Genomic DNA, 16,245 nt, shown 5'->3' with positions numbered 1-16,245 from the left:
GGCAAAACTTGGGTGCGGGGCGTAGGGACTAGTCTGGTGCGCATAAGCTAGCCCAGATACCCTTCGTTATCAATATATATATATATATATATATATATATATATATATATATATATATATATATATATATAAATCCAACCTACACTTTATAACAATGCACAAAATTTTGATTTACCATGTCAAAAGATTATGGGGCATTCTATTCGCACCCACCATTTATGTTTAGTGCACCCACTTACAATCGTACATCACTACATCTCACTCAAAAAATTTATTGAAGTTGCTGCACTGAGTGTAAATGGGGGTACAAATAGAATGACCCAAATTTATTCTAGGAAATTTAAAAATCTACAAAATTGACAATATTAGGGTTACCCCTGGAAAATGCAAGATTAGGATTAGCCATTGATTGAAGGTCCAGGTCTCTTTTTGTTAATGAATTAATTGTGACAATTTGATTTTATTCAAATTTTGATTAAGAATTTGAATTTTTGAAGAAATTTTTCAATAAAATCAAATTTTCATTATTAATCCATATAATAAAATACAACTGTAAGTCTCACTCCAACTATAGTTATGGAGAATAAACATCCCCTCGACTACAATTTTGGAGTGAGGTCCACACTAAGCACCCCATACCTTTTAACCCGTTCAACTTTATTGTCTTATCTCACTTCTTCCTTTCTCGTCTTTTTAATAATATCCCTCTAATTTTACTGTATTTCCTCTTATATATCATTTTTCAAATTTTATTATTTTTATCTATTATTCATTCAACTTTATTTTCTTTCATCTCCTCCCTATCCATCCCTATTTTTAATAATATCCCTTCAATTTAACTATCTTTTCTCTTTTATCCTTTTTTCTTTTTAATAATAATCTTTTCATCTTTATTATTTTTTAAATTTTAACCCTTTAATCAAGAGAGGATGCTTGTGGGAACTCTAGTTAACCAACAAAAAGTAACATTGACTTTGGTATATAAAAAAAAAAAAAAAAGAAGGGGGGGGGGGGCTAAACTTACATTTTATAGGGAGATAAACCCAATATAAGCCAATTTCGTAGGATATTACTAAAATTTCCTTTAATCTATTCTCGCATGAAAAGTTTCTAAACAAACCAAAAAGCTGGTATTATTGCATCAAATAGTGATTTAACTGTTCATTCAGTTATATCCTTATCAATGATGATCAAAAAGCTGGTATTTTTCACAAAATCTGTTGAGCAGCAGAACTCACAAACTGACAGCCAAAGCACGCTTATGTAGTATTTAATGGACAAGTCATAAGGTACGTGTAATCCTTCTGATATCCAATCTTCTTTTGTCTGGGTTTGGGATCTTTTAACATATAGTTAGGAATTAGTATATATAAATGGGTTGAACTTAGACCCAATATTCGAGTGATCCGAAAATCAAATTTAACATATGTAGATTCTTGATGCAGAGTCAAATAAAAATGGGTTAAATATGATTTAATGTCTCTTACCCTGATCCGAATGATATATTTCTATGCTTCTCAAAATGTTTTTATTATTATTATTTTTTCTTTCTATTTTTCTAAATATAACATGAATTCTTATAAAACAAAAGGGTAATACTAATCTTAACAATTGGGAAAGAAGTACAGTAAGGGGGAAGAAGTTCAAATGGTAAAAAATTATTCGATCTAAATCAAGCATAATTTGAATCAGGTAAGATCGGATCCAATTTTAGTGAAAACAAAATGGTTGGGGTGTGATTTTAGTTAATAAGATCTGATTCAATTTGGTTCAATATTGTGATCTCCATTTCCATGACAAAAAGGTTTCATTTTGTCACTTGTCATTATCCTACCAATTATACAAACAAGTTTTCATGATTTACAATTAAAAAAACCCTGAAGTTATAAATAGAATATATAAAGATATGCAACTTAGCTTCTATCCTATTAAAACTCTATCGAATTACTTGTTAACTTAATCATCAGAGTAATTTATCATTGTCACCTAATTCAAGGAGTAGAGACTTAGGATTGGGAAACTACAAGTAGCCACGTATTAATTTCATAAATGGAAATACGTCACGAATATTAATTAATCGAATCAATTTTATTGAAAATACGATCAAACTACTTTTTAAAACACTAGTGCACCCCCTTATGACAATGTAGACATGAGATTTTCGAGTCCAAAGATTTTCTTATTTAGGTTTGAAGTCGTCACTATTCTTTTTTAGAAAAGTGAGTGAATGGTCATTCAGGAAGTATTTTTCAAAAAATTATTTTTTTGTTAGTGACTCTCATAAGGATAAGGTCCACCTTAGATCTAGGTAAGGGGGTCATATTAGGGAGTAGGAAAGGTATTAGGCACCATAATCCCTCCACCATTGGTAGTAACTTTGAATTTGGTCAACTTGAAAATAAAGATAAAAAAAAAAGTTGAAAAATCGATTTGTGCCCTCGAGTGTGAGGGAATTTGATTTTGATTTAAACAAAAAATGACTTCCTTATTGAGGAAGGGGCCCTTCTATAGTCCATATCTTTGAGCAAATTTGAAAAATGTAAACATTTTAATCAATGACCCATTTCCATAAGGAAAGGGCCCAAGACTTTAGTCTCAAATTTTTTGTGATGTTTGCATTAGTGTACAAATTTTAGAAATATTTTTTGAAAAGGATTTTTCAACCTCTACCCTTTCGATCGAGTCAAAATCCAATCTATTGGAGGTAAAGATGGGTTTTCATCCCATCTTAAGGTTAAAAGAAAAATAAAATAAAAGAGAGAGATAGGAAGGAGAAGTAGAAGGAAAACTATGGAGGGAAGAGAGAGGATTATTTCTTTTCTTTTAAACCTTACTCTACCTTGTTATTGACTTAACCTTTTTTCGTTTTTCTTCAGAGATGAGTCTTCTTTGACTTAGTATTGATATGCTTGTAGAGTAGAGATTGTGAGAAAGGGGATTGAGAGTTGATAGTGAATGAGAAATTTTTTTAGAATGAAGCTTGAGAGAGATTTTCAAGACTTGATTTTTATGGGGTTTCGTGTTGAGAATAAGGGGGATTTTATAGGATTTTGAAAATAACTTTTAGGGATAAAATGGGATGGAATGGTGAAAAAATGTAGAATGGTATGACATTTATGAGAAGGTGTGTATGTGTAAATTGAGGGTGGTGGAAGGATATTTGTAAAAATATGTGTAAGTGGGTTGTTTATGATCCAAATGGGTTAAATCTTTCAACCCATTTTGATCGAATGTTAGTTAATTGAATGGAGTGGGTTTTGGTTAAAAAAATGGAGGTGTAAGGGAGTGGTTGTAAATTGAGTATTAGGTAAATTTTTTGTTAGAAGAATAGGGTATAAGGGAGTGGTTATAGATTTTTTTTTTTTTGGAAGGTGGAAGATGTGATGACATGTGTTCCCTTGTGATGATTTTGTGTTGTTGTGGCGATTGGTTGTGGTTATTGAGTTGAGACTTGGGCTTGGGCTTGGGATATTGGTTGGGCTTTGAATTTTAGGTCCAATGGGTTTAGAAGTTTGGTTAGATTTGATTAGGATAGGATTGGGTTAGGTTGAGAAGTAAGGTGGTAAGGGTGAAGAAGTGAAGTGATGAGGGGTGACCCACAATATTTATTAGCCCATGGGCCAAATAAAGGATCTTAGGCATTTTTTTGATATAAAATCATTATTTTAAGGATTTTGGGCCCTTAAACTCATTCAGATAAAATACATCTTTTTTAGCCTTTTTTGAGTAAGACACATTCAAATTGGAGTGTCTATAGACAGTAATCACTTTTTTTGCTAACAAACTAAGATGATGCTCATTAATTAGTAGGTGAAGACGAGATTTGAGCCCAAAACTAACTTAGTAAGTTGGGTTCATTCAACTGCATAAGTGTCACTCATTATATTTATGCTACTTTTCCATTTTATACTGAAATGAAGTTTTAGTTTCTTTCGAGATTCTCAATTAAAGAGTCTCACGCAACTACTTACTTTAGAAGAAGAAAGATTTACCTCATTAAAAGAAAAGCAAATTGTTATCTTCAATGTGTAGACTTTTTGGACTTCCACTCCTCAAGATGAAAGTTTTTCTTCAATGATTTACTTAATCTAATAATATACAGTCATAGTGAACTCTTTTGATGGCTTCGATGATTGAAGACAAGAAGGTTGAGGCTCTGGTATGGCGCTAGCCAAAGAGTCTTTGAAGGTTAAGTTAGTATCAACGAGAAGAAAATAAAAGATTTAGATGATTTGGAGAAGAAGATAAAAAATAAGTGGCACATTTGTGAAAATTCAAAGATATGAAACTTTGATATTTCAGATCCTGAACTCCTTTTTTAGTCTTTGAGAGGGGATTTTATTGTTGAATTATGGGGACAACTGTCTAGGTTCAAGTGTAATGCCAGTTAATAGTTGAGTTGAATGAGGACTACTGACTCTGCACTTAGGGATCGTGCCCATGTCTCATTAATGCAAATATTTGAGTTGAATTAATAGTGTCTTAGAGTAATAAGTGTTGAGTTTGTGAGATATCACTGGTTGAGGATAGGTTAATCAAAGAATATCATGTCTATCTATATCACATCAAATGCTCAGATTAAGTGTGAGAAAGTGCCCAAATCACTTTAAATTTCTTGTTTTAATATGTTGAACAACCTTAGACCTAGTTATGTCTGCCAGCAAGTTATGATTGAGTTGATGCCCATTTGAGAATAATCTAGGTCTAGCTTTGACCGAGCTTAGCAAGAGAGTCGTTGTATCAATTGAAAGTGATGATTGTACCTGATAGAGTGCACAGTTGCGCCATGTCATTTGTGTGATTCTTCTCAGGTGAAAAATTATGTTAGGAAAACAAGTGCAATCGAAACAAGAAAACAAATCAAAAAACAAATGCAAGAAACAATCACACAAAGAAACACGGAGATTTTACATGGTTCCCTCAAGATTGAGGTAAGTCCACAGATCACACCGATTTCACTATGAAAAGAAAACTCATAATTACAGATTACACACTTTGACCAAAAACAAAAAAATATAAATACCTCAAGAAACCTAACTAGGATATTACATAATATTAGTGAAATTATGAAAATACCATTGGAAAAATTCTTTTGAGGGCTTTGCCTCTAAACTCCCCTCAAACCCCCTAGCGAGCTCTCATCCAAGCTCGATCGACATGAAAGAGTGGCTTGATTTACAATACCTCCTTGTTGATTGGTACTGTCAAGCTCTACAAACCACAACAAATTATGTTTTTACATCGATAGGGTTGGGTGTTTTCCTAATACCTTGGTCGATGTAGGCAAAAATCCATCGTTACACATGATGATTTTGTAGGGATGCACAAATGGGACCTGATGTTTTTCCTAGAAAATACTCATATTTGGGGACATGTGTCTTGATCTCGGGTGGGGACAAAAATGGTTCTCGCACCCAAATTTTTTTAAAGGAGATATTTAATAGTATGCACAAAAGCATTAAGTGAAAGTATGAGTGATGCATTCTTAAAAATAATTATATCATTTTAGTGTAAACTATTAATGGTGATTACTAAAACAATCAACCTTCTAAGGCTAGTATAAAATACTATTTTTAAATAAAATATTTATTAATAAATATCATCATACAAATCTCGAAGAGATATTTTCAAGGGAAAAGAAAGAGAGAACTTGTTAGACTTAAGGATCATTTGCAGTATTTCTTTAGGTTATCGAACTATGGTCTATATGATAGTACAAGACTTCTTTCTAAATAAAATTACAAAATTATAGTCAATTTTTTTTTTTTTTTTTTCAAAATGGTGGATGAGCTCTAGCTAAATATGTTTAGAGAAAAAAAATTAATGTGACTAAAATGCTCTTAATTTCTATTTTATACTTGAGAAGGTATAATTATCTCCAAAAATGCCATTTACATGAGTTGTAAAAATATGAACTACTTAAGGATCCTCTTAGCATAAATTAAAACGGTAAAACAACTAGAATGCTTCAAATTTAATTAAAAATCTATTTTTTTTTCTTATCTATATAATAAAGCACAATGATGGATCCCACTCTCTTTTATACTCCCCATGAAATTGTAGCTGTTACAGTTTTGTGGGTATAAAGATTGAAACAAAAGGTCCAATCTATCCTACTTCACTCATTTTAATGTTATTGGCTTTCCTCTCACCCCCTCCCTTTTCCTTTTTCAATAACACCCTTCTTACTTTACTATTTTTCCTCTTTCACCCCTTTAACTTCAAAGAGGATACTCGTGCCTTTGGCCTGGGTTAACTCTAGTTTATTATACACAAGGGTATTTTTGAGAAAATATTTGGTCAAGATTAATTCCCAACTTAACAGTGGTATTGTTATAAAGATTTAACATAATTTTAAAAGTGAGAGATTTAACACTTATGGGTGAGTTTTGTCAAATTTACCAAAAAATCAAGTGTTCCAAAATATTTATCAAGTTGGTTTTTTTTTTTTTCTTTCTTTTTTTTCTTCTAATTTAGTAAATATTTTTTTAAATGGTATATATGCTTATTGGGTGATTTAGACATAAGTCCCCATGTTATATAAACATATATATTCCCATGTTTTAATGAAATCTCAAGACCTTTGTATTTTCTTATTGAATAAAAATGACTTTGATGTCCTCATCATCATCATGTAGCAAAAAACCCTGATTTTTCTAGTAAAAATCAGTCATCATCAACCACTTATTTGGTTAGCTTGAAAATATTGGAATAACTCAAATATTCACCAAAACTTGGAAGGATATGTCTACAAATATAAATTTAAAAATAGTGAAGGCAATGTTAAATCACATTTGAATAGTATGAACCCTTCGTATTGTCAATTTTGTATGTTGGGCGGTTATATTTGGTTCATAATTTTTTTACTTATATAATTTGGGTTGGATTAAACATAACAATGTCTAGCTCAACTTGTTACTATATTATATATATGGTTAGATACGTAATTTTATGAGTCATGCTGAATGACCCCAGCGGGGGACACGCGAGGGACTAGGATTGTCAACAGGTAGGTATTTGATTGGATAGTGTTATATCCAAATTCGAATCCGAAAAAATAGTGATATCTGAATTCAAATTCAAATTTGAATCCGATTGGATATCACTAACCAATATTTGAATTCGCATCCGAGTGAATTATCGAATATTTGATATTATTCGATTTGAATTCAATTTGTGATATCCGATATTATTCAATTTGAATCCAAATGCAAAATATATCAAAATCCCTCATCTTCAACTTTCAAAAACTCTTATTATTTGCACAAATCCATTCATCTTCAATCTGTATCAAGCAAACCCTCAAGAAAAACATGATTTAGGGAAAAAAAAAATCAAGGGTCTTTGGATTGAGATTGGAGATGGGAGAGAGAAGAAGAAGGGACAGAGTAAGATTTACCTATGTCGGAGAGTACGTCACCGTTTGATTGTCGAAAAAACATCGCCATTGTTCATTAACTCTTTAGAGGAGACGAGATGAAGGAGAAAAAGATGAATGTAAGTGGAAGACAAACAATTGTCTTTAATTTGAAAAGATGAATGTTTAAATCAAATGTAGTAAGTGGAAGACAAATAATTGTTTTTGACTTTTGAAAAGATGAATATTTTAAATTAAAAATACTAAAATCTTAAATGAAAGGAAAACTACAGTCTTGCACATTCATATATATATATATATATATATTATGTATAGGTATTCAGATCGGATATTATAGAATCGAATTTTGCAACATCCAAATTTGATATTCAAAAATTTCAAATTATACCTGATTTTTCATATTCAAATTCGGATTTTGGCTATCCATTGGCAGCCCTGTAGGGGACACCTTGACATGGTGGAGTGTGCATGTCCGTAGATACATTTCTTCGAGATACGAGTAAAATGTATCTATGGACATGCCCCCCACCATGTCAAGGTGTCTTCTGTGTGTCCCTCGTTGAGGTTTTTTGACTTATATAATTTGGGTTGGATTAAGACATAATAATGTCTAGCTGAGCTCGTTACTATATTATATATATGGTTAGATATATAATTTTAGATTAATGTTGGAGTGACCTCAATAGGAAACACACAGGGACATCTTGATGTGGTGGCGCGTGCATGCTTGTACATGTATTTTCTTCGAAATACAAGAAAAACGCATCTACGAACACACGCGCACCACCACATCAAGATGTCCCCCATTGAAATCACTCCAGCCCGACTCATAAATTTATAAACATATAATTAAAGCACATGTTATTTTGACTAGAACAACAAGTTTATTTTCTAGAGATTGGATTCTTATTCTGATGAAAAAGAAACACCAAATCTTCAAAAGGCACATGAATTTAATATTTTTATAAAATTCAAAATTCAACTTGTTAGGATCGGACTTGGGCTTAGTTGACCTAAGCTAAATAGGAGTTTAGGATTGGTCTAAGATACACCCAACCTCAGTTGGTTTGAATTCGTGAAAACAAAAAATCTATTTAGCCCCGTATTTTAGTCAACTTCACAGTAGCCCTCATTTTTTTTGTCAATATTAGAAATATCCCTTATTTTGCAAATATCTCTATATTTTGGTCAAGAGATACTCTTTTCAAAGGATTGACATGCCACCCTTGACCTAGGTCTTCTTATCTAAGACTAACATTAGTGACCTAAATACCCTCTATTAAATTACATTAATAAATTAGGTTCATTTTAGAATAGCAAACATAATTCCAAATTCAAATTAGGCCAACAGATGAACCAGATCCCGACTTGACCCTCTATTAAACCACACCTACAAATTGGATTCATTTTAGAGTAGCAAACCATAGTTCTAAATTCGAATCGACTGAACCAATAAATTGGATTATATAAGTCAGGACTCTTCCAATCTTGAAATCCCTTTCAAAATCTACCATATAAGATCTTTTTAGTACCTTTGCCAGTGAAAACACTTTTTATCAATTTATCAACTTCTGCCAACTTGCTCGACAATAACCAATGTTAGGGAGCCAACGCCTTTGTCTTGCATGAGCTGATTTTAGTACCTTTGTCAGTGAGAACACTTTTTATAAATTTATCAACTTCTGCCAACTTGCTCATCAATAATCAATGTTAGGGAACCAACGCCTTTGTCTTACATAAGTTGATTTTTTGTGAGAATGATCTCTACGGTAAGGAGATCATCAGTCCAATCTAAAAATTTTAATTCCATAAAAAATAATTTAAAATTATAGATCATTGATTTTAATTATTATTAATTTATAAATCACTTTTGATGGAATTAACTTAACTCGAAACTTTTGAGTCATATAAGACAAGTTCTACATTATTTCTTCAAAATTTTGAAACTATGGTGGTGGGGCATATTAGATTAAGAGGGATCGTTGAGAGTCTGTTGGAGGCGACGAGGCGGCAACGATTGAAATCTTATATTTTTGTCGCAACTTCACTGTACGAGATCCATCTTCGTAATCATTGGGCCCACCAAACTTTGATTTAACTTCCAAAAAGAGGAAGAAAGCGTGATGTCTTGTAGTTGTTCTAGATATGACTGATCCAACGTAGCTGTTGCAGACGGACATTAAGATCTTAATGGCCTACCATGATGGGCCCATCACACGTCAGATGTCGGACGAGTACAGTATAATCTGGGGTCCAACATCACGCGCCATTAATGTAAAAACTGTTTAAAACTTTAAATGATATATAATGTGTACTTTCGAGATTCAAGGACCTGTCCCTCTAGTATGACTAGAAACCGTTTGATTCTCCTCGGGAATTGTACCATGTGAACCCCGAGACAAATTATCTGAAGACCGAGACAGCTAAAATGCAAGTGGACTTGTGATCTCGAGAACTTCCCGCGAGAGACGCGGCGCATCATCCACGTGTTGAAATAGGTATAGATTTTTATTTATTTATAATTTTATTTTATAATTAAATAAATTTTTAAAAGAAAAGTCAATTCAAAATTTCTCAAAAATCATATTCATTAATCACACGAAGTCATCTGTATTGAGAGCATTCGTAATTTATAAAATTATCTATATTAGGCAGCGTGAGATTATTTTATCTGAATTCTAAGAAATCTCTTATTGACTTTCTTGAGACACGGGTGAAATCAGGATTTTGGCCACTTAAGATAATTAAGAGTGAATTTTTTTATATTTAGATAATAGAGGTAAATTTTTTTTTATCCATCGTTGTTATTTAACGCAAGGACTTATAAATTTGTCCTTATCCCTTAAGATAACACTAAATTTTGAGTTGCTTCCTTGATATTTGACTTTCATGTTATATGTCGCATAGCACACCCTTTTGGATCCAGTGATTAGTGATTTCTAGCAATCAAATTGAGTTAGGCATATAGATTTACTTTGGAGTAAGCAAAATATTCATGGATTACTTTGGCTTGCCATTATATATGCTAAAAAAAAAAAGATAAGAAGTAATGTAACTAATTAACACCCAATTGTATAGGATACTGAACTTTTACATTGGATACTTCATAATGAGAGATTGTATTGCCACACCAACTTTTGTTAACACACATATACACACTCATAAGAAAATCACAAAAGAGTTAGCACGTCTTAAGTGGAGTTAGCAAAAGTTGGTGTGGCAATTGAAGTTCTCTTCAAAATTCTAGGTTTAAGGAGGCAGCTCAAATTTTCCCTAAATTTAGGGAAGCGTCTCCAATATTGCATGACAAATAATTTGATTGGTGATTTGTAATAGTCAATTTAATTTTTCTTCTCATAAGAAATAATTGAATCTAATGGGTACGTACTAGGACTGCAACCTTGGCAGGCTAGCTTGAACTCAACCCGGGTACTATCCGATTGATGGACAAGCCATGGAATGAGTTATGTACATGAAGAGTTGAGCATGGGTTGAAATATCTCAACGAGCTTGGGTTGAGGGTTTGGTCAATCCAACTCAATTTGAACCGAATATTATATACTAATATATAAATATTATTATATTATTTATAGATTTTTTTATTTAACTTTTTAATTTCATCTTATTATCATGATTTGTGGACAATTGAATATAATTAATGTGGCTTTTAGTATAATATGGTTTGTCTAAATATTCTCTCAATAATGGATTTAAATATTGTATACACTTTTTTTTATTAGTGATTTTATTTTTAATGTATTTTTTTTTTAAATATGAAATTTATTTCCTAATTCAACGAGCCCAACCAGACCAAACTACCCAAAATGACTTAATTTGGACTAATTCGAGCTCATCCCAATTTTAGAAGATCAAGCTTGGATTGAGTTTTGATTAGCAAGTTTAGGTCCGATGGTTAGGTTGAGTAGAGCTCAAGTCGAGGGTCCGACCACTTGGGTTAAGGCTAAGTTTACCTTCCAACCCGCCCAGGTTACAACCCTAGTACGTACCACCAATCAATTTGAGTCTTGGTATATAGACTTACTGAGAAATGGACCAAATATTCTTGGGTCAGGTTCCATCTACACATATATCTACTCATATATCTATAACGTGTTTGTCCTATGTGGCTAAAAGTTTTGGATTGAGTTGATTTTTGGTAAGGATGATCTCTTCACCGTAGAGATCATTCTCACCAAAAATCAATTCAATCCAAAAATTTTAACCTCGTCAAAAGTGATTTACAAAAAATGGACAATCCACGATTCTTCAACTCATAAATATGGGGTTCGAAGATTTAGAATTAACTGATTTTTGGTGGGGATGATCTCGTCATCAGCTCAATCTGAAACTTTTAGCCCACAGAAGATAAAACATGTTATAGATATATGAGTAGATATGTGTGTACACGGATCCTGATCCAATATTCATAATTTAGTATGACATATTACATGTAAAAAATGATGGGAAGTAATGTAACTAATCAACTCCCAAATGTATAGTATACTCATAGAGTTGGCTTTATTTTCTTATGTACCTTCTTTGAAAATGAGGGATATTTGTCTGGCCTCCTTTGTTGCCCACTTGCACTTTGACTTTCATAATTTCACTTGGTGAATGAAAGATTCCTAGAGCATAATTTTAGGGAAAAAGAGAAAACGACATAAAATTTGAAGTTAGATTTAGATGGGACGACATATGCATGGGCCCATCTGTTATTAAAGAAACATCGAGACCATGAGTTCCAGTTTGCAAAAGCAAGGCAATTAATAATAAATAGAAAAAAAAATTTATATTATTTACACAATGATTTATTAAGATCGTCCTACCTCCTATACTCTACAAGTCAAAAAAACAATAACCACCAACCAGGTCTTCACGTTAATAAAAAATTCACATGACCTAGTGACATCAGGTGATTTTCGTGAGAGAGAAGTTTCTAGATTGGTATGTGTCACTTTCTATTAAGTATAATATGTGTTACAGTCAAAGATTTTAAACTTACAAATTGATAATAATTAAAGACAAATATACGTAATTTTCATAAATACAAGTAAAAAACTCTACCAACTTATTTATTGACTTTGTCGCTGATTGAAGCATTTTTCACAAGACCACCACGTACTTAGGATGTTCAAATATTGTATCTAAGAAGAAGGATAGAACAAAAGGGATCCAATGATCAAAAGAACCCATATAGTAGCTACTTCTGATATTTTTTTATTTTATTTTTTACCCTCCATATGAAACACTATTCTTCCATATACATTGGTTGGTGATATTTATATAAGTGATGTTCATTGTGGACTTAAACCAGTTGAGTTCTAGAAGATGTAACAAATTATTAAATTTAATTGTATAAATCATCTATCATTTTGAATTTTGATGGGAAGTTCTTTGAGTGGTAGGTGAAACTTTTATAATTGATACAGAGTACGTTAGAATACATAGGCATGAGAATTGATAACGCCACCCCATTTTAAAAGAGAGCTACTATGGCCACACCAAATTTTGCTAGCACCACCGCAACTGTCTGTCTGCAATTCTTTTAGTGACTTACATAAGAATTAGTGTGGCATTAGCAAAGGTTGGTGAGTCAAAAGCAGTTCTCTTTTAAAAACACGTGTAACACAGTTAATTTGTCGTGACGTCAAGTTATTTTTATGGTACAAAATGGGCTTTTAATAGAAAGACGTATTGATTTCTTCATGTTTATTGGTAGTTCACGGTTGTTGAATTTCAACACGAATTTAGCTGATTTTCAAACACATTATTACCTTCGTCGTGCATTCATTTGATCCAACTATCTGACAATATTTTGCCGTATTTGTGGTAATAGAAATTGCGAAATTGCGCTCAAATCCATGTGCAAGGTCTTCCATGTGAAAAGAATGATCTTGGTCTTAGGTCTTTCTTCTTCTATTTGTAGGTCTTGGACCATTTATATAACTTGCCCACATGTTCTAAATCTTGGTCGACTTGTGTGAATTTGAATTTTGATACGGATTCAACTGATCTAACCCAAATCTAATCTTTCTATTACATGTTTTTTTCCTTTCTATGCGTGTATCTTTTATAAGAGTAATGATTTTTTGACTCCCTCACATGGCATACTCAAAATACTTTCTTGATGTGGCATGTGCTAGAACCATAGATTTTTTTCCTTCGGGATACACAACTGCATATATTTATGAAAATGTACAGATCTCGAGGTAAAATATATATGATTCTAGCACATGTCTCGTCAGAAGAGTATTTTGAGTATGTCATGTGGGAGAGTCAAATTATCATGACTTTGTTTTTGGATAGTATACCCCTAAGGGAGGAGGGTTGAAATAAAGTGGTAATGGTAAATTTGACTTCAAGGTTCATTGAATTTGACTAAATTCAATAGACCTTATCGTTACCCTTTTTTTTTTTTTTCTTCACATAGTGTTACATAGATCTTTCGATTAATATATTAAAGCAAGGTGATCTCTTCTTTTAAAATAAATACCAAAGTTAACCCCCAAGGATTGGTGAGGAGTTCTTGAGTTCAAATCTCCCTTAGGGGCCACCCTCAAGAATTTATCGCAATGCATGTGTCCTAAAGAGTAGTCGGGTGCTCTAAGAAGTCTAGATAATATCTCTGTTCAAATATATAAGTTGTATCTATTTACAAATTTTTTTCTTAATCTTTTTTTATTTATTCTAATTAATTGTATTATTATCCTCGTAACTGTATAAACTTATTTACCTTACTTCTTCTCTCAAGAATGATAATAGAGTTTAAGTTAGGTTTACCAAGTTTGTGGCATACACATGGGAAACTTGTGGAAATTTATGCAAATCTTAAATCAAATCCCTTTTTGATCATTCAAAATTTTCATCATAAAAATTAAAGACCCCCCCCCCCCCCCCTAAAATAAATAAAAAATAAAAAAATCTAACATACGCCTCCATCATAGAACCGTAGATCATTTGCCTAGGGATAATTTTGCATATCCCAAGACTCATGATTTACGATTCTGTGATGGAGTGTAGGGGGGCATATGTAAGAAGGAGGCATAAGAACATCATTATTCTAAAAAATAGTAGTTATCGTTCTAGATGCATCACAACAAAGTAACCTACCAAAACTGATAGATCAAAATTTAAAATTCCTAGATATTGTTGTTATACCCCATAAAAAAATGAGATCCATTATTGACAGATTGATCCCAAGACCAATGTGTTTATGGGCAATAGGAAGAATAAAGTAAAGTGATCAAATTGAAATTGATAAATTTGGTGGTCCAACTCAAAATCAATTGACAATAAGTGGAGAGGCCCAAGAGTTTACAAGGAGAGAGGCAAGGCAATGAGTGTCCGATATGGGACTAAACTCAACATGCCCCCACATGTGTGGGCCTGACTAGGCCAAAGAACATGAAAATATGAATTGAGTGACATGGAGGAGAGAAATGCCTACTTTGATACTATGATAAATTTGGAGGTCCAACTCAAAACCACTTGGCAATGAGTGGAGAGGCCTGGGAGTTTATAAGGAGAAAGGCAAGGCAATGAGTGTCCGATGTGGAATTAAACTCAACAATAAGCAGATCACCTACAATAAAGGAGATTGTGTTATGGTCAATCATTTCTTTCACAAAAATGATTCAATAGTATAAGTGTGAGATCGACTAGTTGCATATCACCTAGTAACAATTGCACTTCCTATAATTTTGATGTTGACATTGAGAAGACCAAGATAATGGGAAGAGAGGAACGAAGTGGGTTTAAGGAGATTGTAAACATAAGCATTTTAAAATGAGTCGCGATATTCTGACTTGAAAATTTTCACTTGGTCGACGTGACAAATGCACAGAACCATGGATCTTTTGCTTTAGGATACACAAGGAAAAAGATCTATAGTTTTGTGCACTTGTCACATCAACTTAGTACAAATTGAGTGAAAATTTTTGAGTCATTACTCTTTTAAAAAAATGTGTATTTTCACGTAGGGTTGCAACAAATAAGATGTGCAAATATTCAATCCCTATAAATTTTCAATGGATTATATATAATAAGAATCTAGTATTCAGCTTAAGATAATTTCATAATTCGACTTGGACGGTAGCTTTGTAACATTTTGTGAATTGTAAAACAAGTCCACTAACATGTTTTCTCTTTTCTCTTTTTCTTTTAAATATTGTTTAAAAAAAAATCTAAGCGTACCATCTTAGTCAAGTTAGAAGCCTTAATAACGCTAATGGACATGTCATGTTGAGGGAGAAACGACTATACCTAACTACGCCATCACCAAGTAACTTGTTATGGTTGGTTTTCCCTCCTAGTGACAACGAGCCCAAAAGCCCTAGGAAGATGAGAGTAAGTCCATGTTGGTTATGCCACCCCATTCTCTCTTCTTTCTTCTTTTTTTTTTTCTTGAATTTTCAAAAGAGTCGTGATAATCTGACGCCTCACCTCGACATACACCCTCATCACAGAATCATGGATCATTTGCCTTGGGATACATAAGAAAAAGATTTATGATTCTACATATCCCAAGGCAAATGATCTACAGTTTTGTGATGCGGCATATGTCTGAATAGCGTGTTAGAAAATCATTATTCTTTTCAAAATATCACAACTTGGCCCTTCAAGTGGGGCTGTCAATGGGCTGGGCTTTAGTATCATGTAGATTGTGTTTACGTAGCATTTCTTGGCCTATTTAGCTATTGTTCTAGTCCGGGATAGACCTATTCGACTTATGAGCTAAGCTTGTTAGGCGGCCAAAATTAATGAGTTAACCAACCCTTTGAGAGGCTCATATTATTTGCATTTCCTTTAAAATAAAAGAATAAAATTAAAATAAACTTTTTTATTATCAATAAGCATATTTTTAATGA

Source organism: Akebia trifoliata, chromosome 3 (assembly GCF_017979445.1).
Source record: "Akebia trifoliata isolate Shusen 1 chromosome 3, ASM1797944v1, whole genome shotgun sequence".
In the NCBI taxonomy this organism is placed as follows: Eukaryota; Viridiplantae; Streptophyta; class Magnoliopsida; order Ranunculales; family Lardizabalaceae; genus Akebia; species Akebia trifoliata.
The sequence above is the reverse complement of the archived record's forward strand: the minus strand, read 5'-3'. Positions refer to the sequence as shown.